The following is a 27836-nucleotide window of genomic DNA, read 5'->3' on the forward strand; positions in this document are numbered from 1 at the left end:
AACCATACATGATCAAAACAGGGAGCGGAGGTGTTTGGCTGCGACAAGGTGTGAATGTCCACCCATAATTAATGAAAAGCGGGCAACAAGTAGGTTCGAATGCCCAACCATACATCATCAAAAGCAGGAGTGGATGTGTTCGGCTACAAGAAGGTTTGAATGTCCAAGCATAGTTTGTAAAAAGCGGGTAAGAAAAGGTTTGAATGCCCGAACATACACCATCAAAAGAGGGAGCGGAGGTGTTCCGCTGTAAGACGGTGTGAATGTCCGACCATAGTTGGTAAAAAGTGGGTATGAAAAGGTTCGAATGCCCAAATTCGGCTGCAAAAAACTGTGTTCGGCTGCAAAAAGGTGTGAATGTTCGACTAAATTTTGTAAAAAGCGGGTAAGACAAGGTGCGAATGCCTGACAATCTATGATCAAAAGCGGGAGGAGAGGTCTTCGGATGAGAGTGGTTTAGAATTTCCAACCATAATCTATAAAATGCGGTGAAAAAAAAGGTGTGATAGAACACTAAAAGGTGGAGCGGAAGTGTTCGGCTGCAAGAAGGTGTGAATGTCCGACTATATTTAGTGAAAAGCAGGTGAAGCAAGGTCTGCATGCCCAACCTTACATCATGAAAAGCGAGATCAGAGGTGTTTGGCTGAGAGAAGGCCACAGTTTGCGATGCAATAATTAAAGGCCTCATGCCAGATGTCGCCACTGAAGTAAAGAACATTTACGTGGGATGGTATGAGGGTCCTCGTTTGGCTGACGTTCGCCGATATGCTCGCCATGCTCAGAACCAAGTTGAGACGCGTAAGACAACCAAAAGGGACAAGTGTGAAAAGGAGCTGCATTTGGCAGCCATGACCATGTATTACGCAGTTGGTGTAAACAGAGCACGAGGCCGAAGTCGAAGACGTGGACGTGTGAGAGAGGAGGTCGAAATGGGCCACGCCAGAGCTATGATCCGAATATTTGTTTTTACTGTGGCCAGACTGGACACTGGAAGAAGGACTGTCCACAGCCGAAAAGTGATGAAATTTGGCCAAAGGCTGACTGAGGGTGGGAGGCAGGTTCTGGACGTCACGCGGCAGCGGAGCCTCCACTAATGGGTGATAGCACAAACACACTCACACATTTTTCCTGCTCTGTGTAGTGAAGAAACGCTTGCCGACTGTGATTCACGTAGTAAAGTTTTGCATGCTAGTTCCGTCCTAGAGCAAAGATATTTCTCTCAGAATATAGGAACATGTTCATCAGTAGTGACGTCAGGGGAGTTTGATTGTCCTCCAAAGTTAAGTGGAAACCACGTTTACTCTATGTCTGCATCAGGCCAGGTTGTGAAGGAGAAAATGATATCGCCCATTGCGTGTTGTCACTCCCGATGGGCTCTCCTTCAAACACTCATTTTTGTTATCAGAGTTGTGTCCCATTAACCTAATGGGCTGTGATCTCATGTGTAAATTAGGCATTATTATAACTTCTACACCAGAGGGTATTAACGTTATGTTACAGTCTGACAAAGTTTTCACAGCAGTGCAGTTTGATTCATCTGCACTTACATATGCTTATGAGTGGAAACTTCCCAGCTCTCCTTTTTCACAACAACTAGTGGAAGAAGCAAAAGCGTTAGTTTCACCCCTTTCTGATTTCATGCAACCTGCTGATTTGCACTGAAGATCACACATTTCTTTGGGGCCTGACAATGACTATGAGAAGAAGTGAAAAAATATGTGCGCCTGCTTTATTGGCTGTGTCGCTCACTCCAGAGCAATTAGATTTTTTTAATGTTTGTGGTACTCGCCCTCACATTTCCTTGGCCAAACCTACACACTGGCATTGACAAGGTGTGGGAGAGTTTGTTGCTACATGTCAGAAAGAAACGGATTGGACCGTTTCACCTGCTGATCCAAATTTTATGTTTTCTGAACGATTGTCAGCATACAAAAAAATATTTTTGAGTACAATGCATTGTCAAAGAACTGTGGAATTAATTCCTACCACAGAATCACATTTTGAAGCATGTTTTTAATCTGAAAAAGATTTGTCTTCGATACCCATGTTGGCTGAAGTGCCCAATGATCTTTGGGCGAAGAGCAAATATGATGTGGGGTTGTTTATTGTTGAAACTAGATTAGAAGTAGATAAATATGAAGGACAAAGCAGTTTGAACTTGGTTTGAGAGAAGGAATTAATTTTATTGCAAAATCCGAATTCATGCATAACTCGTCAAATAGATAGTGATGTGTCGTTCGTGAGCAATTCGTTCGACATGAACAAATTTTTTATATGACTCGGGAGTAACGAGTTGTCTCAGTGAGTGATTCGTTCATTTTCATGCAGTACCCTTCCTCACCACATGGCAGGCGGCAGCTTCATAAGCTCAGTCAGCAGGACAGGAAACAGTATTGATTCGTTCATGACTCAACTCCTCGACTGACAGGTCCTCGCACAGGAAACAGTATTGATTAGTTTACGACTCAACTCCTTGGGTCTTCGTTCATTTGTCACGTTTTAAATTCTACATTTCATTTGACAGGCTGAAGAGCAGTAGGCACAACAGTTCGTTCACAAACCGGATCATTAATCTCATAGACTATTCTACCATCAACAACTTGGAAACCACAATCGACTCTCTAGATGCAGAAAAGGCATTTAATGGAGTGAACTGGAAATTTTTTTACAAACTATGCTCGGACATTCAAACCTTCTTGTAACCGAACACATCCAGTCCTGCTTTTGATGATGTATGGTTGGGCATTCGCACCTTTTTTTTTACCCATTTTTGAGGAATTATGGGTGGACATTCACACCTTCTTGAAGCTGAACACCTCCTCTCCCACTTATGATCATGTGCCGTTGGATATTCGAACATTTTTTTTCATGTTTTCTAGCAATTATTGATGGACATTCAGACCTTCTTGCAGCTGAACACCTCCGCTCCCGCTTTTGATGGTGTATAGTCGGGCTTCCGAGCCTTTTCTTCCCCGGTTTTTACAAATTATGGTTGGACATTTAGACCTTCTTGCAGCCGAAAACCTCCGTTCCCTCTTTTGATCATACATTGTCCGGCATTCGCACCTTTTCTTACCCGCTTTTTACAAACCATGGTCGGACTTTCACACCTTTTAGTAGCCAAACAACTCCGCTCCCGCTATATATTGTGTACAGTCGGGTATTTTAACCTTTTCTTACCCGCTTTTTACCAATTATGGTCGGACATTCACACCTTCTTACAGCGGAACACCTCCGCTCCCTGTTTTGATCATTTATGGTCTGGCAATACTACCTTTTCTTACCCGTTTTTGAGTAATTATGGCTGGACATTCACAGCTTCTTGTAGCCGAACACATCCACTCCTGCTTTTGATGATGTATGGTATGGCATTCGAACCTACTTGTTGCCCGCTTTTCATTAATTATGGGTGGACATTCACACCTTGTCGCACCCAAACACCTCCGCTCCCTGTTTTGATCATGTATGGTTGGACATTCGCACCTTTTCTCACCCGCTTTTTGCAAACTATGGTCGGCCATTCACAGCTTCCTCTCCACCATACTTGTATGGTGGGATATTCACACCCACTTGCATCCGAAGACCTCCGCCCCCACTTTTATTTATATTTTACTTCACTTTTACTTGATATTTAGTCGGTCATTCGCACCTTACCCGCTTTTGGCAAACTATGGCCTTCTTGCAGCCAAAAACCTCTGATCTCGCTTTTGATGATGTAAGGTTGGGCATTCAGACCTTGCTTCACCTGCTTTTCACCAAATATAGTCGGACATTCACACCTTCTTGCAGCCGAACACTTCCGCTCCACCTTTTAGTTTTCTATGGGGCATTCACACCTTTATTTTCACCGCATTTTATAAAAACACCACAGGAACACCATATTGAGGCTTTGTTCTGACCGCTCATTCGGTGTCGCATTTCTTTCAAGCAATTCTCCTGGTTAGCCCGCACTCGGCTCGCTCCCAGAGCCGTGTTAAAGTCTACTTCGCATTCACTCTCTTTTCTCAGCAGACTAAAAGAAAGTTTCATCTTGGGGTCCCTGAAACTTCCATCCTGCACCGCTGTTTGCTTTTTCACAAGAGCAGAGGAGAGCGCACCGTTCCCAGCGGCACTGCAGTACCGGGTCGATGCTTGGAGTGAACGGAGCAAGCTCCTTTTTCAACTCCTATTGATACAAATCCATTTAATATGTAGTCCTTGCATAGACATATCACAACTTGGTTTGAGTGAAGGAATTCATTTTATATCAAAATCCGGAATTGTGTAGAACTCGTGAAACGACGCTTATTCTCGGATTCCTGAAAAGGTTTAGTGTTTTTCTCTCCTATCCTGCAAAGTACAACGTTCTTTTTTGTTTAAAGCTATTTGGACATGGATAAATATGAAGGACAAAGAAGTTTTAACTTAGTTTGAGTGAAGGAATTCATTTTATATCAAAATCCGAAATTGTGTAGAACTCGTAAAAATAAGCTTATTCTCGGATTCCTAAAGGTTTAGTGTTGTTGTTTCCTATCCTGCAAAGTACAACGTTCTTTTTTGTTCAAAGCTATTTAGACATGGATAAATATGAAGGAAAATGCAGTTTTAACTTGGTTTGAGTGAAGGAATTCATTTTATATCAAAATCCGGAATTGTGCATTATGGCAGCAGAATTGTAGTCTGAATACCTTTATGCCAAACAGATTTGCTTTGCCAAGGGAAGTTTTATAATTGTTTATTGTTTATGTTTACAATATATAAACTAGCAGAATAAATAATTCATCCTCCTGGTCCCTCCCACCCCGGAGGGGGCAGCCAGAGACTGGCTGCAATAGGCATCCCCGCTACCTGGGACCCAACACAGGGCAGGAGGGCCTGATGTCCACCAGGCTCGGGGCCTGCAGTCACCATATTCCGGGAGCTACTGTACCCCCAGAAGGAACCCATCCCGCCCAACCCCACTCAACCCAACCCCACCCCAGAGGACCTCTACAAAAACAAACAAACAACAACAAAAATCAAACAAACAAACAAACAAATCACCCGGTTACACCAGTCGCAGCAGCCCGGGCCTGAGACCCACCATCACCCAGGCCCCCCCCAACAGGGGAAAAGCACACCCCCATACAGACCCCCTCCTCCTCACCGCACGCCCCAACACCCTAAAAAAAACAACCACCTGCGGACACCTTGGAGTTCCCAGAGCAACAAGGCCGGCACCAGGACCTGCACCAACCCACGCATACTGTGGCATGTCCAGGGCAACCCAGACCCCCCAGGCACAGGCAGGGCCCCGCCCCGGGCACAAGGCAGCGGCAAGCCACCAGGTCCAGGCCCAGCTCCACCACCCACGCCAGAGCGGCCCCGTCACCCGGTACAGAGCCAGCAGCCACCACCCCAAGGCCCTCAGGGACCCCGCCCCACACCGCAAGACAGCCCCACCCGCAAGCCCCCAAAACTGCCCTCCAAGCCCGACACACAGTCCCCCCCAGCAATGACCAACCCGGTCCCCACGACCCGAGAGACCACCAGACGCCCGAAGCCACACAGCCCCCCCCCAGCACACACCCAACCGTCCAGAGCGACGGGACATCAACCCACCACCAACACTATGTGATCAAGCTAATCAGAGGGGACCAGAGAGAATTAAATTCAGCCAATTGATGTTTTGAGGAAGCAGACATTGTTTCCATGCTAATATAATCTAAAAGAAAATTTCTAAACTGGTTAATACACAGATTGTTCTTCGCTTTCCAGTTCATGAGAATAGTTTTCTTTGCTATACATAACACTGTGAGGATCATGTGTGCTAAGCTAAATTCCACGTTGATGTTGTCTAAGTCACCCAGTATGCACAGTGTGGGGCATGCAGGAATGCTACACTTTAGCCATGTTGATAGGTCCGCACAGACTTCAAGCCAGAACTTCTGGACAGGCGCACAAAACCACAAAGCGTGTGCATAATCATCAGGTGTGTTATCTGTGCAATGTGAGCAGATGTTTGAGTGTGTTAGACCCATCCTGAACATCCTTTGTCCTGTATAGTGTGTTCTATGAAGAATTTTGTATTGTATGAGCTGTAAATTAGGATTTCGAGTCATTGTGAAGGTGTTCAAACATATTTGTGGCCAGAAGCTATGACTAGAACTGATGGATAAATCTGCCTCCCATTTTGAGGACGGTAGAGACATTGTGTCATCTATCTTAGACAATAATTTATATATTTTTGATAGTAGTTTAGGGGTGCAGATGCTTAGAAATTCTGCTACCCTAATCGGGAGTTGTAAGTCTGGTTGGTGGAGGATATATTTCTTTGTTATTATAGACTTAAGTTGTTGATATTCTAGGAATTTATTGCTGCCTATCTCATGTTGTGATATGAGCTCATCAAATGAAATAAAATGTCCATTTTGGATTATATGTTCCAGATGTTTGATTCCTTTGATCTTCCACAGAGTAAAGTTTAGCATTTTTTTGTTTTGCAGGATGTCAGGATTGTTCCAGATGGGTGTAAGCTTACACGGGACAAGTGAAGACTTTGTTATTTTAAGAAATTCCCACCAGGCTGTCAGAGAGGTGCTGATGTTAATGCTTTTGAAACATTTGTGATTTTTCACTATTTGACTAATAAGTGGCAGGTCAGAGATTTCCAGATTATCACACAATGCTTGTTCTATACTTATCCATGTTCATCTATTGGGCTAGGTTTAAACCATTTTGATATATACTGTAACCTATTGGCTAAGGAATAGTGCTGAAAATTAGGTAAATCTAATCCACCCTGTCCTTGGTCTTCTGTAGGGTTTTTAAACTAATACGTGGTGGTTTGTTTTTCCACAGAAATTTAGAGATGCATGAATCTAGTGACTTAAACCAAGTAGCAGGTGGTTTTATGGGGATCATTGAGAACAGATAGTTAACTTTTGGTAGTATCATCATTTTAATGGTTGTAACTCTCCCCATAAGTGATATAGGTAAGGACTTCCAACGAGAGAGATCGTCCTTTACTGTCTTTAATAATTCCACATTGAGGCGGCCTGTTGCCACTGCGGGTTCTTTCAGAGAGACTCAGAGACAGAGGACGGTTCAACGTATAGTTTATTTAACCCTTTTTCATGAATGTGGAGTCGTTCGCAGGCCTTCCCTCCCGGTTCGTGCTGCCGACTCCACTTCAATCCTCCTTACAGCTCTGAGTTTTTTAAAGAGGAGAGTGATTAGACAAGTGACTGCCGGTGTACTAATCACTCACCTAGTCCTGCTCCCCAGAGCTCTCTCCACAGCTCTCTCCTGCAGCTGATGCACCACGCCCCCTCCACATACCTCCACCGCCTGACCTTGGCCGGGGAGCGGTCCGGCCTAACCCCCCCCCCCACACACACACACACACACACACACACACACACACACACAGCTCGCATGGCGAGGTGTGTGTGTGTGTGTGTACGTTCACACCTTCTTGCAGCTGAACACCTCCGCTTCCGCTTTTGATGGTATATATTCGGGCATTCGAACCTTTTCTTACCCGCTTTTTACCAACTATGGTCGGACATTCACACCATCTTAAAGCGGAACACCTCCGCTCCCTCTTTTGATGGTGTATGTTCTGGCATTCGCACCTTTTTTTACCTACTTTTTACAAACTTTGGTCGGACGTTGACACCTTCTTGCAGCCGAACACCTCCGCTTCCGCTTTTGATGGTATATATTCGGGCATTCGAACCTTTTCTTACCCGCTTTTTACCAACTATGGTCGGACATTCACACCATCTTACAGCGGAACACCTCTTCTCCCGCTTTTGATGATGAATGGTCCGGCATTCTTACCTTTTCTAACACATTTTTCAGCAATTATTGTCGGTCATTCACACCTTTCTCATCAGCTTTTTGCAAATTATGATCTGACATTCACACCTACTTGCAGCCGAACACCTCGGATTCCGCTTTTGATGGTGTATATTTTGGCATTCGAACCTTTTCTTACCCGCTTTTTACAAACCATGGTCGGACTTTCACACCTTCTTTTAGCCGAACAACTCCGCTCCCGCTATTGATTGTGTAGAGTCGGGTATTTTAACCTTTTCTTACCCGCTTTTTACCAATTATGCTCGGACATTCACACCGTCTTACAGCGGAACACCTCCGCTCCCTCTTTTGATGGTGTATGTTCGGGCATTCGAACTTTTTCTTACCCACTTTTTACAAACTATGTTCGGACATTCAAACCTTCTTGTAGCAGAACACATCCATTTCTTCTTTTGATGATGTATGGTTGGATATTCGCACCTTTTCTTACCCATTTTTCAGGAATTATGGGTGGACATTCACACCTACTTGCAGTCGAACAGCTCTCCTCCCACTTTTGATTATGTTTGGTTGGATATTCGAACCTTTTCTTAACTGCTTTTTACAAACTTTGGTCGGACTTTCACACCTTCTTTTAGCCGAACACCTCCGCTTCCGCTTTTGATGGTATATATTCGGGCATTCGAACCTTTTCTTACCCGCTTTTTACCAACTATGGTCGGACATTCGCACCATCTTACAGCGAAACACCTCCGCTCCCTCTTTTGATGGTGTATGTTCGGGCATTCGCACCTTTTCTTACCCGCTTTTTACAAACTATGCTCGGACATTCAAACCTTCTTGTAGCCAAACACATCCACTCCTGCTTTTGTTGATGTATAGTTGGGCATTCACACCTTTTCTTACCCATTTTTCAGTAATTATTGGTGGACATTCAGACCTTCTTGCAGCTGAACACCTCTGCTCCCGCTTTTGATGGTGTATAGTCGGGCTTTCGAGGCTTTTCTTCAACGGTGTTTACAAATTATGGTTGGAAATTCAGACCTTGCAGCCGAACACCTCCGCTCCCTCTTTTGATCATACATTGTCGGACATTCGCACCTTGTCTTACCCGCGTTTTACAAACCATGGTCGGACATTCACAGCTTCCTCTCCACCATACTTGTATGGTGGGATATTCACACCCACTTGCATCCGAAGACCTCCGCCCCCACTTTTGTTGATATTTAGTCGGTCATTCACACCTTACCCGTTTTCTTGCAGCCAAACACCTCTGATCTCGCTTTTGATGATGTAAGATTGGGCAATAAGACCTTGCTTTTCCTGCTTTTCACCAACTATAGACGGACATTCACACCTTCTTGCAGCCGAACACTTCCGCTCCACCTTTTAGGTTTCTATCACACCTTTTTTTTCACCGCATTTTATAGATTATAGTTGAAAATTCTCAACCACTCATCCGAAGACCTCTCCTCCCGCTTTTGTTAATATATTTCAACTTTAGTCAGACACTCACACCTACTTGCAACCGAACACCACCTCTCTAGCTTTTGATGATGTATGGTCCGGCATTCTTACCGTTTCTAACACATTTTTCAGCAATTATGGTAGGACATTCACACCTTCTTGCAGCTGAACACCTCCTCTCCCACTTATGATCATGTGCGGATTGATTTTCGAAAATTTTCTTTCATGTTTTCTAGCAATTAATGATGGACATTTAGACCTTCTTGCAGCTGAACACCTCTTCTTCCGCTTTTGATCATACATTGTCAGGCATTCGCACCTTGTCTTACCCGCTTTTTACAAACTTTAGTCAAACATTCACACCTTTTTGCAGCCGAACACAGTTTTTTGCAGCCGAATTTGGGCATTCGAACCTTTTCATACCCACTTTTTACCAACTATGGTCGGACATTCACACCGTCTTACAGCGGAACACCTCCGCTCCCTCTTTTGATGGTGTATGTTCGGGCATTCGAACCTTTTCTTACCCGCTTTTTACAAACTATGCTCGGACATTCAAACCTTCTTGTAGCCGAACACATCCACTCCTGCTTTTGATGATGTATGGTTGGGCATTCGAACCTACTTGTTGCCCGCTTTTCATTAATTATGGGTGGACATTCACACCTTGTCGCAGCCAAACACCTCCGCTCCCTGTTTTGATCATGTATGGTTGGACATTCGCACCTTTTCTCACCCGCTTTTTGCAAACTATGGTCGGCCATTCACAGCTTCCTCTCCACCATACTTGTATGGTGGGATATTCACACCCACTTGCATCCGAAGACCTCCGCCCCCACTTTTGTTGATATTTAGTCGGTCATTCACACCTTACCCGTTTTCTTGCAGCCAAACACCTCTGATCTCGCTTTTGATGATGTAAGATTGGGCAATAAGACCTTGCTTTTCCTGCTTTTCACCAACTATAGACGGACATTCACACCTTCTTGCAACACTTCCGCTCCACCTTTTAGGTTTCTATCACACCTTTTTTTTCACCGCATTTTATAGATTATAGTTGAAAATTCTCAACCACTCATCCGAAGACCTCTCCTCCCGCTTTTGTCAATATATTTCAACTTTAGTCAGACACTCATACCTACTTGCAACCGAACACCACCTCTCTAGCTTTTGATGATGTATGGTCCGGCATTCTTACCGTTTCTAACACATTTTTCAGCAATTATGGTAGGACATTCACACCTTCTTGCAGCTGAACACCTCCTCTCCCACTTATGATCATGTGCGGATTGATTTTCGAAAATTTTCTTTCATGTATTCTAGCAATTAATGATGGACATTTAGACCTTCTTGCAGCTGAACACCTCTTCTTCCGCTTTTGATCATACATTGTCAGGCATTCGCACCTTGTCTTACCCGCTTTTTACAAACTTTAGTCAAACATTCACACCTTTTTGCAGCCGAACACAGTTTTTTGCAGCCGAATTTGGGCATTCGAACCTTTTCATACCCACTTTTTACCAAATATGGTCGGACATTCACACCGTCTTACAGCGGAACACCTCCGCTCCCTCTTTTGATGGTGTATGTTCGGGCATTCGAACCTTTTCTTACCCGCTTTTTACAAACTATGCTCGGACATTCAAACCTTCTTGTAGCCGAACACATCCACTCCTGCTTTTGATGATGTATGGTTGGGCATTCGAACCTACTTGTTGCCCGCTTTTCATTAATTATGGGTGGACATTCACACCTTGTCGCAGCCAAACACCTCCGCTCCCTGTTTTGATCATGTATGGTTGGACATTCGCACCTTTTCTCACCCGCTTTTTGCAAACTATGGTCGGCCATTCACAGCTTCCTCTCCACCATACTTGTATGGTGGGATATTCACACCCACTTGCATCCGAAGACCTCCACCCCCACTTTTGTTGATATTTAGTCGGTCATTCGCGCCTTTGGCAAACTATGGCCTTCTTGCAGCCAAAAACCTCTGATCTCGCTTTTGATGATGTAAGGTTGGGCATTCAGACCTTGCTTCACCTGCTTTTCACCAAATATAGTCGGACATTCACACCTTCTTGCAGCCGAACACTTCCGCTCCACCTTTTAGTTTTCTATGGGGCATTCACACCTTTTTTTTTATAAAAACACCACAGGAACACCGTATTGAGGCTTTGTTCTGACCGCTCATTCGGTGTCGCATTTCTTTCAAGCAATTCTCCCGGTTAGCCCGCACACGGCTCGCTCCCAGAGCCGTGTTAAAGTCTGCTTCGCATTCACTCTCTTTTCTCAGCAGATTAAAAGAAACTTCCATCCTGCACCGCTGTTTGCTTTTTCACAAGAGCAGAGGAGAGCGCACCGTTCCCAGCGGCACTGCAGTACCGGGTCGATGCTTGGAGTGAACGGAGCAAGCTCCTTTTTCAACTCCTATTGATACAAATCCATTTAATATGTAGTCCTTGCATAGAGGACACATCAGACATTAAACTGATAAGTACAGATACTACACTTGATCTTAGCCAAAAGGCCGAGAAGCGATAACTGTCCACTGGTTCACGTCCGAGGGCCCTTCCTGGCACAATGCGCACTTGTAGCGGTGTTCTTTTTATGGCCATAGTGTCACTTTGCACCTCCGCCCACACCGCTGCACTGAGCACTCTTCAGCCCTTTTAAATGGTATAACTTTACACTACCGCACGCTTCAGCGAGCACCATTCAAGCAACAACTTTGCACTCCAGCTTCGAACATCGGCACAGTCGCAACAAGTAAGGCGACTCTACTCAGAGAAGTTTTATTTTTATCAATAGGAGTTGAAAAAGGAGCTTGCTCCATTCACTCCAAGCATCGACCCGGTACTGCAGTGCCGCTGGGAACGGTGCGCTCTCCTCTGCTCTTGTGAAAAAGCAAACAGCGGTGCAGGATGGAAGTTTCAGGGAGCCTAAGATGAAACTTTCTTTTAATCTGCTGAGAAAAGAGAGTGAATGCAAAGCAGACTTTAACACGGCTCTGGGAGCGAGCCGAGTGCGGGCTAACCAGGAGACTTGCTTGAAAGAAACGCGACACCGAATGAGCGGTCAGAACAAAGCCTCAATACGGTGTTCCTGTGGTGTTTTTATAAAATGCGGTGTAAAAAAAGGTGTGAATGCCCCATAGAAAACTAAAAGGTGGAGCGGAAGTGTTCGGCTGCAAGAAGGTGTGAATGTCTGACTATATTTGGTGAAAAGCAGGTGAAGCAAGGTCTGAATGCCCAACCTTACATCATCAAAAGCGAGATCAGAGGTTTTTGGCTGCAAGAAGGCCATAGTTTGCCAAAAGCGGGTAAGGTGCGAATGATCGGCTAAATATCAACAAAAGTGGGGGCGGAGGTCTTCAGATGCAAGTGGGTGTGAATATCCCACCATACAAGTATGGTGGAGAGGAAGCTGTGAATGGCCGACCATAGTTTGCAAAAAGCGGGTGAGAAAAGGTGCGAATGTCCAACCATACATGATCAAAACAGGGAGCGGAGGTGTTTGGCTGCGACAAGGTGTGAATGTCCACCCATAATTAATGAAAAGCGGGCAACAAGTAGGTTCGAATGCCCAACCATACATCATCAAAAGCAGGAGTGGATGTGTTCGGCTACAAGAAGGTTTGAATGTCCGAGCATAGTTTGTAAAAAGCGGGTAAGAAAAGGTTCGAATGCCCGAACATACACCATCAAAAGAGGGAGCGGAGGTGTTCCGCTGTAAGACGGTGTGAATGTCCGACCATAGTTGGTAAAAAGTGGGTATGAAAAGGTTCGAATGCCCAAATTCGGCTGCAAAAAACTGTGTTCGGCTGCAAAAAGGTGTGAATGTTCGACTAAATTTTGTAAAAAGCGGGTAAGACAAGGTGCGAATGCCTGACAATGTATGATCAAAAGCGGGAGCGGAGGTGTTCAGCTGCAAGAAGGTCTAAATGTCCATTTTTAATTAATAGAAAACATGAAAGAAAATTTTCGAAAATCAATCCGCACATGATCATAAGTGGGAGAGGAGGTGTTCAGCTGCAAGAAGGTGTGAATGTCCTACCATAATTGCTGAAAAATGTGTTAGAAACGGTAAGAATGCCGGACCATACATCATCAAAAGAGGGAGCGGAGGTGTTCCGCTGTAAGACGGTGTGAATGTCCGACCATAATTGGTAAAAAGCGGGTAAGAAAAGGTTAAAATACCCGACTGTACACAATCAATAGCGGGAGCGGAGTTGTTCAGCTACAAGAAGGTGTGAAAGTCCGACCATGGTTTGTAAAACGCGGGTAAGACAAGGTGCGAATGCCCGACAATGTATGATCAAAAGAGGGAGCGTAGGTGTTCGGCTGCAAGGTCTGAATTTCCAACCATAATTTGTAAACACCGTTGAAGAAAAGCCTCGAAAGCCCGACTATACACCATCAAAAGCGGGAGCAGAGGTGTTCAGCTGCACACAATCAGGTTTTTGCAAATTATGATCTGACATTCACACATGCTTTTGATGATGTATGGTTGGGCATTCGCACCTTTTTTTACCCATTTTTCAGGAATTATGGGTGGACATTCACACCTTCTTGCAGCTGAACACCTCCTCTCCCACTTATGATCATGTGCGGTTGGATATTCGAAAATTTTCTTTCATGTTTTCTAGCAATTATTGATGGAAATTCAGACCTTCTTGCAGCTGAACCCCTCTGCTCCCGCTTTTGATGGTGTATAGTCGGGCTTTCGAGCCTTTTCTTCCCCGGTTTTTACAAATTATGGTTGGAAATTCAGACCTTCTTACAGCTGAACCCCTCTGCTCCCGCTTTTGATGGTGTATTGTCGGGCATTCGCACCTTTTCTTACCCGCTATTTACAAAAAATGGTCGGCCATTCACACCTTCTTGTAGACGCTTGGAGTGAACGGAGCAAGCTCCTTTTTCAACTCCTATTGATAAAAATCCATTTAATATGTAGTCCTTGCATAGACATATCACATATTAAACTGATAAGTACAGATACTACACTTGATCTTAGCCAAAAGGCCGAGAAGCGATAACTGTCCACTGGTTCACGTCCGAGGGCCCTTCCTGGCACAATGCGCACTTGTAGCGGTGTTCTTTTTATGGCCATAGTGTCACTTTGCACCTCCGCCCACCCGCTGCACTGAGCACTCTTCAACCCTTTTAAATGGTATAACTTTACACTACCGCACGCTCCAGCGAGCACCATTCAAGCAACATCGGCACAGTCGCAACAAGTAAGGTGACTCTACTCAGAGAAGTCACTCTGCACAGTAACAAGATTTCTTTTGCACAGACAGAAAGGGCTTCACCCGCAAAGGTAAAGCCTGCCAAAAATAGAAACAATTCATTAGTGCTGCTCTCCACGGAAGTCTTTAGTAAAAGGCGAAAGACTTGTACATTATGAAGAGAAACCAGTGTACTGCGGGGCAGGGCATCAGGCTAGTTGGCATAGCCACCTTCCCCATGGTGAGCTTTGCTTGGTTGAGACGCTTGCTCCCCCCCCCTTGCTCCTCGGCTGACCAAGTAGGAACAATCGGGCCCTATTCGATGGCTGCCTTGTCTTTTACTCTGTGCAAAAGACAAGGCAGCCACAAACAACACGGGAACACCGTATTGAGGCTTTGATCTGACTGCTCATTCGGTGTCGCGTTTCTTTCAAGCAATTCTCCCGGTTAGCCCGCACTCGGCTCGCTCCCAGAGCCGTGTTAAAGTCTGCTTCGCATTCACTCTCTTTTATCAGCAGATTAAAAGAAAGTTTCATCTTAGGCTCCCTGAAACTTCCATCCTGCACCGCTGTTTGCTTTTTCACAAGAGCAGAGGAGAGCGCACCGTTCCCAGCGGCACTGCAGTACCGGGTCGATGCTTGGAGTGAACGGAGCAAGCTCCTTTTTCAACTCCTATTGATACAAATCCATTTAATATGTAGTCTTGCATAGAGGACATATCAGACATTAAACTGATAAGAACAGATACTACACTTGATCTTAGCCAAAAGGCCGAGAAGCGATAACTGTCCACTGGTTCACGTCCGAGGGCCCTTCCTGGCACAATGCGCACTTGTAGCGGTGTTCTTTTTATGGCCATAGTGTCACTTTGCACCTCCGCCCACCCGCTGCACTGAGCACTCTTCAGCCCTTTTAAATGGTATAACTTTACACTACCACACGCTCCAGCGAGCACCATTCAAGCAACAACTTTGCACTCCAGCTTCGAACATCGGCACAGTCGCAACAAGTAAGGCGACTCTACTCAGAGAAGTCACTCTGCACAGTAACAAGATTTCTTTTGCACAGACAGAAAGGGCTTCATTCGCAAAGGTAAAGCCTGCCAAAAATAGAAACAACTCATTAGTGCTGCTCAACGTTGTACTTTGCAGTAAAAGAAAGAGCAAATCTAAAGTTTCAGGAATCCGAGAATAAGCTTACTTTCATGAGTTCTTCACGATTTCGGATTTTGCTATAAAATGAATTCCTTCACTCAAACTAAATTAAAACTGCTAAACCGCTAATCTGTTACATACAAGGCAGATGTCAAATTCACCGAAATAGGATCTAAGGGTATTTGGCCAATCGAGCTGTAGCAGCTTCGGTAAAAGAGTATAAGTTGAAGAGTTTGTGAATAAAGGTGTGCGCACACATAGTGAGTTGTAGGAAAATAGGCAGGGAGCAATGCCGGCTGGGGTATAGGTTCTTGTATGTTGTCTGACTGTTTGATTTGAATGTGTTGTGTAAGTGTCCTGTTGAATGTTACATGTTTGGGCTTTGACATGCTTCACTGTGGTTGTTAACTGTGTGGTGTGTCCTGAAATGTTATATGTTTGGGCTGTGTGACATGCTTAATGCTTTTCAGTAGCAACCCACTTATTCATATATAGCAACTGACAACATAAGAAGTCCGGACATACTTTGATAGTAGTTGTAGAAGTATCCTTATTGATAATAGATAAACTAATTCATAGTGATAGAACAGTAGATGAACAGGTGCCTGCACATGTCTCATGAAAATAAAATGGGTGTATGATTGCTGACGGCAGAGCAATACTGCCAAACTTATGAGTTCTTGTGGCAAACTTGATTCAGTGTCTTGACGTGTATACGCTGTTTGGCTGACTTTTCACAAGAAACAAAGTGTGTTTGATAAGATCCGACCATTTTATTACGGGAGGATCAGTATGTATGGATTCTGATGTGACTGATAAACCCATTCGTATCTTAAGCATAATCTAATACGTGAGACAACGCCCTGGCACACAATCAAAAAAAAAAAAAGAGAGAGCGGTTTTGTGTCCCCACAGTCCATAATGTAGAAAAGAGAGAAAAAAGCCTTTCTGATTTGTTGTGTGTGCTCACAGTGCAGAGTGTAGAGAAAAGAGAGAAAAGAAAGCCGTTTTGGTGTCACGGGTGTTGTGACTTACACACACACATTTCTGAATTGAGAAAGGAAATTATTTTAGAGGAAGCACTAGAGTTTAGATCCCACATTTGTTGATAGGCATTCATTTAATTTTTCTTTTAATCAGTTTTAAAGTGAATACTAACTGAGAAATGAAAAAGGTGAAGAGTTTAGAAGCTTGGTTCAAGAGCAAAACTTGGTTTATGATCAGCTGAGTCTCTAAACAGAACAGCAAAGGGCTTCATCGAACATTTAAAAAAGATTCAGATTGTTAGAATATCCAGAATTTATAGGAATGGTGGTGATTACTCTTATTTTCTAGAATGGAAATAACTGCACCATGTCTGTTTTATGAATTTAAGGGGCTAAAAAGTTTTGTTCTCGTTTTTCTATGATTAACCGAATGTATGTGAGAGTCCAAACAGACAGAAGGGTTACGGCCGAGCGCTGAACCTTCCAAAAAAGATGAGACAGGCTGGACCCGTGCCATACTAGTTAAGACCTGCCTGTGGATAACAGGTTCTTTAAACTCTCACACACACAAACTCACACACGTTCGCACACATACACCCATACACACACACATTCTTGAACTTGCTGCACTAGAATTGTAGTCTGAATACCTTTATGCCAAACAGATTTGCTTTGCCAAGGGAAGTTTTATAAATGTTTATTGTTTATGTTTACAATATATAAACTAGCAGAATAATTAATTCATCCTCCTTGTCCCTCCCACCCCAGAGAGGGCAGCCAGAGACTGGCTGCAATAGGCATCCCCGCTACCTGGGACCCAACACAGGGCAGGAGGGCCTGATGTCCACCAGGCTCGGGGCCTGCAGTCACCATATTCCGGGAGCTACTGTACCCCCAGAAGGAACCCATCCCGCCCCATCCCACTCAACCCAACCCCACCCCGGAGGACCTCTACAAAAACAAACAAACAACAACAAAAATCAAACAAACAAACAAACAAATCACCCGGTTACACCAGTCGCAGCAGCCCGGGCCTGAGACCCACCATCACCCAGGCCCCCCCAGGCCCCCCCCAACTGGGGAAAAGCACACCCCCATACAGACCCCCTCCTCCTCACCGCACGCCCCAACACCCTAAAAAAAACAACCACCTGCGGACACCTTGGAGTTCCCAGAGCAACAAGGCCGGCACCAGGACCTGCACCAACCCACGCATACTGTGGCATGTCCAGGGCAACCCAGACCCCCCAGGCACAGGCAGGGCCCCGCCCCGGGCGCAAGGCAGCGGCAAGCCACCAGGTCCAGGCCCAGCTCCACCACCCACGCCAGAGCGGCCCGGTCACCCGGTACAGAGCCAGCAGCCACCACCCCAAGGCCCCTAAGGGACCCCGCCCCACACCGCAAGACAGCCCCACCCGCAAGCCCCCAAAACTGCCCTCCAAGCCCGACACACAGTCCCCCCCAACAATGACCAACCCGGTCCCCACGACCCGAGAGACCACCAGACGCCCGAAGCCACACAGCCCCCCCCAGCACACACCCAACCGCCCAGAGTGATTTCTAAACTGGTTAATACACAGATTGTTCTTCGCTTTCCAGTTCATGAGAATAGTTTTCTTTGCTATACATAACACTGTGAGGATCATGTGTGCTAAGCTAAATTCCACGTTGATGTTGTCTAAGTCACCCAGTATGCACAGTGTGGGGCATGCAGGAATGCTACACTTTAGCCATGTTGACAGGTCCGCACAGACTTCAAGCCAGAACTTCTGGACAGGCGCACAAAACCACAAAGCGTGTGCATAATCATCAGGTGTGTTATCTGTGCAATGTGAGCAGATGTTTGAGTGTGTTAGACCCATCCTGAACATCCTTTGTCCTGTATAGTGTGTTCTATGAAGAATTTTGTATTGTATGAGCTGTAAATTAGGATTTTGAGTCATTCTGAAGGTGTTCAAACATATTTGTGGCCAGAAGCTATGACTAGAACTGATGGATAAATCTGCCTCCCATTTTGAGGACGGTAGAGACATTGTGTCATCTATCTTAGACAATAATTTATATATTTTTGATAGTAGTTTTGGGGTGCAGATGCTTAGAAATTCTGCTACCCTAATTGGGAGTTGTAAGTCTGGTTGGTGGAGGATATATTTCTTTGTTATTATAGACTTAAGTTGTTGATATTCTAGGAATTTATTGCTGCCTATCTCATGTTGTGATATGAGCTCATCAAATGAAATAAAATGTCCATTTTGGATTATATGTTCCAGATGTTTGATTCCTTTGATCTTCCATAGAGTAAAGTTTAGCATTTTTTTGTTTTGCAGGATGTCAGGATTGTTCCAGATTGGTGTAAGCTTACACGGGACAAGTGAAGACTTTGTTATTTTAAGAAATTCCCACCAGGCTGTCAGAGAGGTGCTGATGTTAATGCTTTTGAAACATTTGTGATTTTTTACGTTATGACTAATAAGTGGCAGGTCAGAGATTTCCAGATTATCACACAATGCTTGTTCTATATTTATCCATGTTCATCTATTGGGCTAGGTTTAAGGAATAGTGCTGAAAATTAGGTAAATCTAATCCACCACTGTCCTTGGTCTTCTGTAGGGTTTTTAAACTAATACGCGGTGGTTTGTTTTTCCACAGAAATTTGGAGATGCATGAATCTAGTGACTTAAACCAAGTAGCAGGTTGGTTTTATGGGGATCATTGAGAACAAATAGTTAACTTTTGGTAGTATCATCATTTTAATGGTTGTAACTCTCCCCATAAGTGATATAGGTAAGGACTTCCAACGAGAGAGATTGTCCTCTACTGTCTTTAATAATTGCACATAAATTAGCTTTGTTAGCTCTGAGAGCCTGGAGGAAATGTTTATGCCTAAATATCTAATATTTCCTTACTGTAAAGTGATCGCAGGTATATTCTGGACCCTACAGTTAATGGGCAGAACTGTGGTCTTAGACCAATTGATAGAGTAGTCAGAAAGTGCTGAGAATTTATTTATGAGTGTGATCGTGTGAGTGAGAGACGTCTGTGAGTTCTGAAGGAAAAGTAATACATCATCAGCATAAAGACTTATTTTATGCTCAATATTTTGGGGTTGGATGTCTTTAATATTTCTATCTTGTCTGATAGCAGCTGCTAAAGGTTTGATGAAAATAGCAAAAAGTGAGGGAGAAAGTGAGCAACCCTGTCTTGTACTTCTCTGCAGACTGAAGCTTGGAGAAGTTTGATCATTTGTCCTGACACTTGCATTTGGGGAGTCAGTTATTTTCTTGTGAGGAGATAAGAGGCTTTAATAATAATATCTTGCAAGAGAGAACAACACAGTACAGAATACAGAGTTGCTCTGACCACTGAAGCAAAAACACACAGTTATATTGCCCGCTCATCACGTCATCTATTTTTGGGTATAATTGATTGTTCTTCTAACTTTCCTCCCCAACCATCAGTTGAGGTTACCCAGACACACTCGTAAATACCAGCCTAACCCTGTCCCCCCTAAAGTGCACCTATCTCATTATAACAAGCCCACCATTGTAAAGAGGAATTTAAGAAAACAGGGCAGGGTGGTACCTTGCAGCTCGGTCATTTGCAGGTTATACACAGTAACACTCAATACAATGCATATAAGAATTATTTTCCATTACATTCCTCCCTTTTGATTATAATAATACCATTATATTAATCAACCCAAAAGAAACAAGGAAAATAATAACTTTATCTGTAAAACATCAGCCTGCATTTGCACACAACGTGAGTTTAAAATGCAGGCATCATAGTAATAAAGGGTCCAATGATAAACTATCAAAACATGAACAATTAAACATGATTATCTTCATCCCTCTCTAAGTCAGCGTCACTAGAGGAAAAATTTTGAAAGCAAGAAAGTTATTTGAGTCATTTGGTCTTTTTCACACTGTTGTTTAGATGGACTACATAAAAGGATGTCATCCACATACTGCAAAAGAGCAGAGCCTGTGGTTGATTGAAGTTAATCCAGACTAGCTTTGAGGGCAGCATTGTAAATAGTGGGACTTTCACAGTACCCCTGGCATAACCGGGTAAAAGTCCAAGATCTCCCTTCAAACTAAAAAGCAAACCAAAATGGGCTATCAGGGTGCACTGGCGACAAGTCAACCACTGAGAAAAACTGTGCATCTGATGTAATTTGAGACAAAATAGTGTGTGGGTTGGGCACAGTAGGAGCATGTGGCTGAACTGCAGCATTCACCGCTTGGAGGTCCTGTACAAAACGCCATTCATCTGGCTGGCCAGCATCTTTAATCTTTTTAACAGGAAACAATGGAGTAAGCACAGGTGAATTTTCAAAAGGAACAATAACGCCTGTTTTCTGAAAAGATTGAAAAACAGGTTTAATCCCTTTAATTGCTTCAGGCTTAAAAGGGTATTGTTTTTTACATGGACAAAAGTCTGATTTAGGGGTGACAATTACTGGTTCACAGCCTTTTATCAACCCCACATCATATTTGCTCTTAGCCCAAAGATCATTGGGCACTTCAGCCAACATGGGTATCGAAGACAAATCTGTTTCAGATAAAAAACATGCTTCAAAATGTGATTCTGTGGTAGGAATTAAGTCCACAGTTCTTTGACAATGCATTGTACTCAAAAATATTTTTTTGTATGCTGACAATCGTTCAGAAAACATCAAATTTGGATCAGCAGGTGAAACAGTCCACTCCATTTCTTTCTGACATGTAGCAACAAACTCTCCCACACCTTGTCACTGCCAGTGTGTACGTTTGGCCAAGGAAATGTGAGGGCGAGTACCACAAACATTAAAAAAATCGAAGTGCTCTGGAGTGAGCGACACAGCCAATAAAGTAGGCGCACATATTTTTTCACTTCTTCTCATTCTTCTTCATTGTCAGGCCCCAAAGAAATGTGTGATGTGCAGTGCAAATCAGTAGGTTGCATGAAATCAGAAAGGGGTGAAACTAACGCTTTTGCTTCTTCCACTAGTTGTTGTGAAAAAGGAGAGCTGGGAAGTTTCCACTCATAAGCATATGTAAGTGCCGATGAATCAAACTGCACTGCTGTGAAAACTTTGTCAGGCTGTAACATAACCTTAACACCCTCTGGTGTAGAAGTTAAAATAATGCCTAATTTACACATGAGATCACAGCCCATCAGGTTAATGGGACACAACTCTGATAACAAAAATGAGTGTTTGAAGGAGAGCTCATCGGGAGTGACAACACGCAATGGGCATTGTCATTTTCTCCTTCACAACCTGGCCTGAGGCAGACATACAGTAAACGTGGTTTCCACTTAACTTTGGAGGACAATAAAACTCCCCTGACGTCACTACTGATGAACATAAGTTCCCATATTCTGAGAGAAATATCTTTGCTCTAGGACGGAAATAGCATGCAAAACTTTACTACGTGAATCACAGTCGGCAAGCGTTTCTTCACTACACAGAGCAGGAAAAATGTGTGAGTGTGTTTGTGCTATCACCCATTAGTGGAGGCTCCGCTGCCGCGTGACGTCCAGAACCTGCCTCCCACCCTCAGTCAGCCTTTTGCCCAATTTCTTTGGTTGCCCGCTCATCACGTCATCTGTCTTTGGTTGATAGTTGATTGTTCTTCTAACTTTCCTCCTAAATTTCATCACTTTTCAGCTGTGGACAGTCCTTCTTCCAGTGTCCAGTCTGGCCACAGTAAAAACAAATATTCGGATCATAGCTCTGATCCCACACGTCCACGTCTTCGACTTCGGCCTCGTCCTCTGTTTACACCAACTGCGTAATACATGGTCATGGCTGCCAAATGCAGCTCCTTTTCACACTTGTCCCTTTTGGTTGTCTTACGCGTCTCAACTTGGTTATGAGCATGGCGAGCATATCGGCGAACGTCAGCCAAACGAGGACCCTCACACCATCCCACGTAAATGTTCTTTACTTCAGTGGCGACATCTGGCATATTTTCTTCTGAGGAGATAAGAGGCTTTAAAAATAATATCTTGAAAGAGAGAACAACACAGTACAGAATACAGAGTTGCTCTGACCACTGAAGCAAAAACACACAGTTATATTGCCCGCTCATCACGTCATCTGTCTTTGGTTGATAGTTGATTGTTCTTCTAACTTTCCTCCTAAATTTCATCACTTTTCAGCTGTGGACAGTCCTTCTTCCAGTGTCCAGTCTGGCCACAGTAAAAACAAATATTCGGATCATAGCTCTGATCCCACACGTCCACGTCTTCGACTTCGGCCTCGTCCTCTGTTTACACCAACTGCGTAATACATGGTCATGGCTGCCAAATGCAGCTCCTTTTCACACTTGTCCCTTTTGGTTGTCTTACGCGTCTCAACTTGGTTATGAGCATGGCGAGCATATCGGCGAACGTCAGCCAAACGAGGACCCTCACACCATCCCACGTAAATGTTCTTTACTTCAGTGGCGACATCTGGCATGAGGCCTTTAATTATTGCATTGCATGCAATACTCTCCCATGGTCCTGATTCATTACCCAAATCCCTTGGTCTCTGATGACCGCTGTGCTTGCTGACTTCCTCAAGGAGGCGGTGTACAAAATCATCAGTCCCTTCACCGGGTTTCTGTTTGCAGGTGTAAATGTGGGACATATTGATTTTGGTTGGAAATTGAGTGGTGATGGCTTGACACAGTCTTTGGTTGGTTGCTTCATATTGAGCGTTATCATTATGTCCTCGTTCACTGTTGGTAGGTCGCAAATCCAGTTGTAGCATACTGGCCTCTATTTTGCAGAGGTCGGATGGTTTGAACTTTTTTGCCAATATGCGATGCAATTCAACCCCAGTCGGGCAGAATTGTGCGCAGAAATCTCGCAACTCGTCAGCAAAATGGGGTCCAGAAATCTCTGGATCTGGTAAGCATTGTTATGCTTCCATGATGTCAGTCTCAGTCCAGGGTCGATAAACCAGTAATGGTCCAGTGGGAACTGCAACTTTAACCATAGGCATGGTTTGAATCTGGTTTTGTTTTTTCTCACGTTTAGATCTCTGAAGTCCAGATTGTGGGTAAAGGATTTTTGTCACTTGCGTTAAAAGTTCTTGGGCAGGTACGCTGGAGAACCAAACGTCTTCCTTTTCCTCATCATCAGACCTATGTAGCTGATGTTGTGAGAATGATGGAATTTCTTCCCGAGGGAGGATGGAAGAAGTCCCTTCTTCCCGAGAGCCAGAGGCTTGTGGCAGGGCTGGCTGTTGTTGTTGCAGGCGTCGTGGAGGGCAGGAGTCCAGGTCTGGATCCGGCACAGCTAATACTAAATTATTATCATCATTCCGTCATGGCATTTGTTTAACATTTTCCTTTCTTTCTCTTAATACACTTTATTTTTTCCAAAATTCTATACCTTTCTTACTTCTTATTTAAACTTAATTTTCTTTTTTTTTGCTTCATCTCTTTCTCATATTTGCAAAACTTTTCTTCTAATTTTCTTATTTCTAACATACTAAAAGAACCTTCTGGTGGAAAACCTCTGGACCATATGTCTTTTTCATTTCATCATGCTTAGGTCCCCCGGTAGGGTCAAAAGTCTGAGACCTACTGTTTCCAATTCTCAGACTTGGAATGGGGAAATATATTCCTTCACTCAAAGGACGTCTCCAATGAGGACCTTAATCTGTACTCACACTTCTTCGGAGTACTTCACACTTCTTCGGACTGCTTCAAAAGTTTCACTTACCCATGAAATCTCTGTCTCACTAATGACACAACCGGGAAACCCTCTTTTATTCAAATAAAAACTAAAAAGCAGTCCTATCGTCTCAGACTATCATATTTCAAAAATGATCCCAGCGCTGGTATTCAAGAAAAGGACCTGCCAGTCCTCTCTCTCAGAAAAGCCCTTGGAGGTATGAGGCTGGAACAGCTACTTCAGTCCAGGCTGGCCATGCACTGCGATCCGGTCCAGAGACACCAGTCGAGGGATCCTGTTCGTGACGCCAAAATTGTGGTGGAAATTTAGTAACGCACAGAGTCAGTTATTTTCTTCTGAGGAGATAAGAGGCTTTAATAATAATATTTTGAAAGAGAGAACAACACAGTACAGAATACAGAGTTGCTCTGACCACTGAAGCAAAAACACACAGTTATATTGCCCGCTCATCACGTCATCTGTCTTTGGTTGATAGTTGATTGTTCTTCTAACTTTCCTCCCCAACCATCAGTTTAGGTTACCCAAAAGGAGTGTATTGCTCCATCACAAGTATGCTTCTTTCACATACAGGGTAATATGAAGAATTTTATGCCTGAAACCTATTTAGACATGCAAAAATATGAAGGACAAAGCAGTTTTAACTTGGTTTGAGTGAAGGAATTCATTTTATAACAAAATCTGAAATTGTGTAGAACTCGTGAAAATAAGCTTATTCTCGGATTCCTAAAGGTTCAGTGTTGTTCTTTCCTATCCTGCAAAGTACAACGTTCTTTTTTGTTTAAAGCTATTTAGACATGGATAAATATGAAGGACAAAGCATTTTTAACTTGGTTTGAGTGAAGGAATTAATTTTATATCAAAATCCGGAATTGTGTAGAACTCGTGAAAAGAAGCTTATTCTTGGATTCCTGAAAAAAATTAGTGTTGTTGTTTCCTATCCTGAAAAGTACTACGTTCGTTTTTGTTTAAAGGTATTTAGACATGGATAAATATGAAGGACAAAGCAGTTTTAACTTGGTTTGAGTGAAGGAATTAATTTTATATCAAAATCCGATATTGTGTAGAACTCGTCAAACGACGCTTATTCTCGGATTCCTGAAAAGGTTTAGTGTTGTTCTTTCCTATCCTGCAAAGTACAACGGTCTTTTTTGTTTAAAGCTATTTGGACATGGATAAATATGAAGGACAAAGCAGTTTTAACTTAGTTTGAGTGAAGGAATTCATTTTATGTCAAAATCCGAAATTGTGTAGAACTCATGAAAGTAAGCTTATTCTCGGATTCCTGAAACTTTAGATTTGCTCTTTCTTTTACTGCAAAGTACAACGTTGAGCAGCACTAATGAGTTGTTTCTATTGTTGGCAGGCTTTACCTTTGCGGATGAAGCCCTTTCTGTCTGTGCAAAAGAAATCTTGTTACTGTGCAGAGTGACTTCTCTGAGTAGAGTCGCCTTACTTGTTGCGACTGTGCCGATGTTCGAAGCTGGAGTGCAAAGTTGTTGCTTGAATGGTGCTCGCTGGAGCGTGTGGTAGTGTAAAGTTATACCATTTAAAAGGACTGAAGAGTGCTCAGTGCAGCGGGTGGGCGGAGGTGCGGAATGCGAAGTAGACTTTAACACGGCTCTGGGAGCGAGCCGAGTGCGGGCTAACCAGGAGAATTGCTTGAAAGAAACACGACACCGAATGAGGTGGCTGTTTTGGAACAAGTTTGTACACCCCGACCTGATCTTTTAGAGACTCCTCTTCCAAACTCTGACATGATTCTTTTTGTAGATGGATCAGCTTTGCGTGATCCAGCCACAGGTACTAACTGTGTTTGGTTTGCAGTATGTTCTTCACATGACACTTTGTTGTCTGGTTCTCTTCCTAAACATTTCTCTGCTCAAACTACTGAGCTTATTGCACTTACTGAAGCTTGTAAGTTGGCAGCTGGTAAGTCTGTCACTATTTACACAGATTCCAGATATGCTTTTGGTGTTGTTCATGACTTTGGTGCGCTGTGAAAACACAGGCATTTCCTTAAATCAGATGGTAAAACTATTCTGAACTCCAAGCAGGTTTCTGATCTTCTTGATGCGATCCTTTTGCCTACAGCAATCTCGGTCTGTAAGTGTGCGGCTCACACTAACTCAGACGATCCTGTTGCTTGTGGCAATGCCAGAGCTGATGCTGCAGCTAAGCAAGCAGCTAATTTTTTTCCTGTTTTCGCTTCCCTCTCTTTGCAGGCAGAAGACTCCCTCACAGATCTCCATGCTTTGCAAACTTTTGCCTCTGCAGATGAAATTTGGTCCTCTGGACGCATTTGGTCCTCTGTGGGTGCAACTCATACGGATGGTGTTTGGATGGGACCTGATGGTAAACCCTGTCTACCTAAACATTTTTTTCCTCATTTTTCAAAATTGACACATGGTTTGAACCATGTGTCAAAAGGGGGGATGCTGAATGCACTCACTGCTCAGTGGTTCACAAAAGGGTTCAGTTCATATGCGCAAAAATACTGTCAGTCATGTATGGTTTGTGCCACACATAATGTAGGAAAGGCATTACACACATCGCAAGTTGCACACCCTCCACCAGAGAAACCTTTTGAACATTTGATGATGGATTTTGTTGAACTCACACCAGCTGAAGGAAAGAAATATGCACTAGTAATAGTGGACGTGTTTAGTAAATGGGTTGAAGTTTTCCCTGCAAAACATGCAAACAGTAATGCAGTGACTAAAGCACTGCTAAACAGAAATCATTCCTAGATGGGGCATTCCAGAGAAGATCAGCAGTGATAATGGCACACATTTTGTAAACACTGCATTGACTGAGGTTGGTAAATTCCTGGGAATAACCTTGCGCACACATTGTGCTTATCATCCACAGAGTGGAGGTGCTGTGGAAAGAGAAAATGGTACATTAAAGTCCAAGTTAGCCAAATGTTGTGAAGAAACAGGTCTGCCATGGACAAAAGCATTACCTATTGTGCTTACCTACATGAGAATGAGAATCAGAGCTCAAGTGAATCTCAGCCCATTTGAAATTTTATTTGGCAGACCTCCTAACCTGGGATTGGGACCTGTAACCAGACCCCTCCCTTCCACAACTGTTTGTGATGATGCTATGTTGTCTTACTGTCGAAACCTTTCCACTGTTCTATCTCAAGTTTCACAGACAGTAAAAGCAGCCCTTCCAGCCACAGAAAACACACCACTCCAACCAGATGACAGGTGGTGAAGGAACTTCGCAGGAAACATTGGAAGTCCAAGCGTTGGCAAGGCCCGTTCCAGGTGCTACTGGTCACTCACACAGCTGTTAAAGTTGCAGAGAGAGCAACCTGGATTCATGCCAGTCACTGTAAGAAGGTACCAGAACCAGTAGATGACTTCCACCCTGACATACATCAGCCTAACCAACACGCCCGGAAGGACAAAGATAAGAGTCAGCAGTAAAAGCTGTACTCCAACGGTGTGTTAAGTGCTAGTAACCTCTGACACCGAAGATTGAAACATCCTTACTGAGACCAGCGATGAAGATGATCATACACATGCTGTGAACCAT

The 27836-nt window shown here is 43.8% G+C and overlaps 3 non-coding genes and 3 pseudogenes across 3 annotated transcripts; 1 reads left to right on the top strand and 5 right to left on the bottom strand.

The window, feature by feature from the left end:
* Positions 1–4086: 4086 nt before the first annotated feature.
* On the bottom strand, positions 4087–4236 carry LOC140283481 (U2 spliceosomal RNA; annotated as a pseudogene).
* Positions 4237–11600: 7364 nt separating this feature from the next.
* LOC140283309 (U2 spliceosomal RNA) lies at positions 11601–11791 on the bottom strand. Its single transcript, XR_011910016.1, has one exon. It is a non-coding gene; the product is annotated as a U2 spliceosomal RNA (small nuclear RNA).
* Positions 11792–11974: 183 nt separating this feature from the next.
* LOC140283488 (U2 spliceosomal RNA) lies at positions 11975–12139 on the top strand (annotated as a pseudogene).
* Positions 12140–14108: 1969 nt separating this feature from the next.
* On the bottom strand, positions 14109–14285 carry LOC140283375 (U2 spliceosomal RNA; annotated as a pseudogene).
* A 275-nt stretch (positions 14286–14560) lies between these two features.
* On the bottom strand, positions 14561–14674 carry LOC140283526 (U5 spliceosomal RNA). The gene has a single exon (XR_011910124.1). It is a non-coding gene; the product is annotated as a U5 spliceosomal RNA (small nuclear RNA).
* Positions 14675–15072: 398 nt separating this feature from the next.
* On the bottom strand, positions 15073–15262 carry LOC140283273 (U2 spliceosomal RNA). Its single transcript, XR_011909984.1, has one exon. It is a non-coding gene; the product is annotated as a U2 spliceosomal RNA (small nuclear RNA).
* Between the last annotated feature and the right edge of the window lie 12574 nt (positions 15263–27836).

This window comes from Leuresthes tenuis, unplaced genomic scaffold, assembly GCF_036924035.1.
Source record: "Leuresthes tenuis unplaced genomic scaffold, fLeuTen1.0.hap1 SCAF_23, whole genome shotgun sequence".
Lineage (NCBI taxonomy): Eukaryota > Metazoa > Chordata > Actinopteri > Atheriniformes > Atherinopsidae > Leuresthes > Leuresthes tenuis.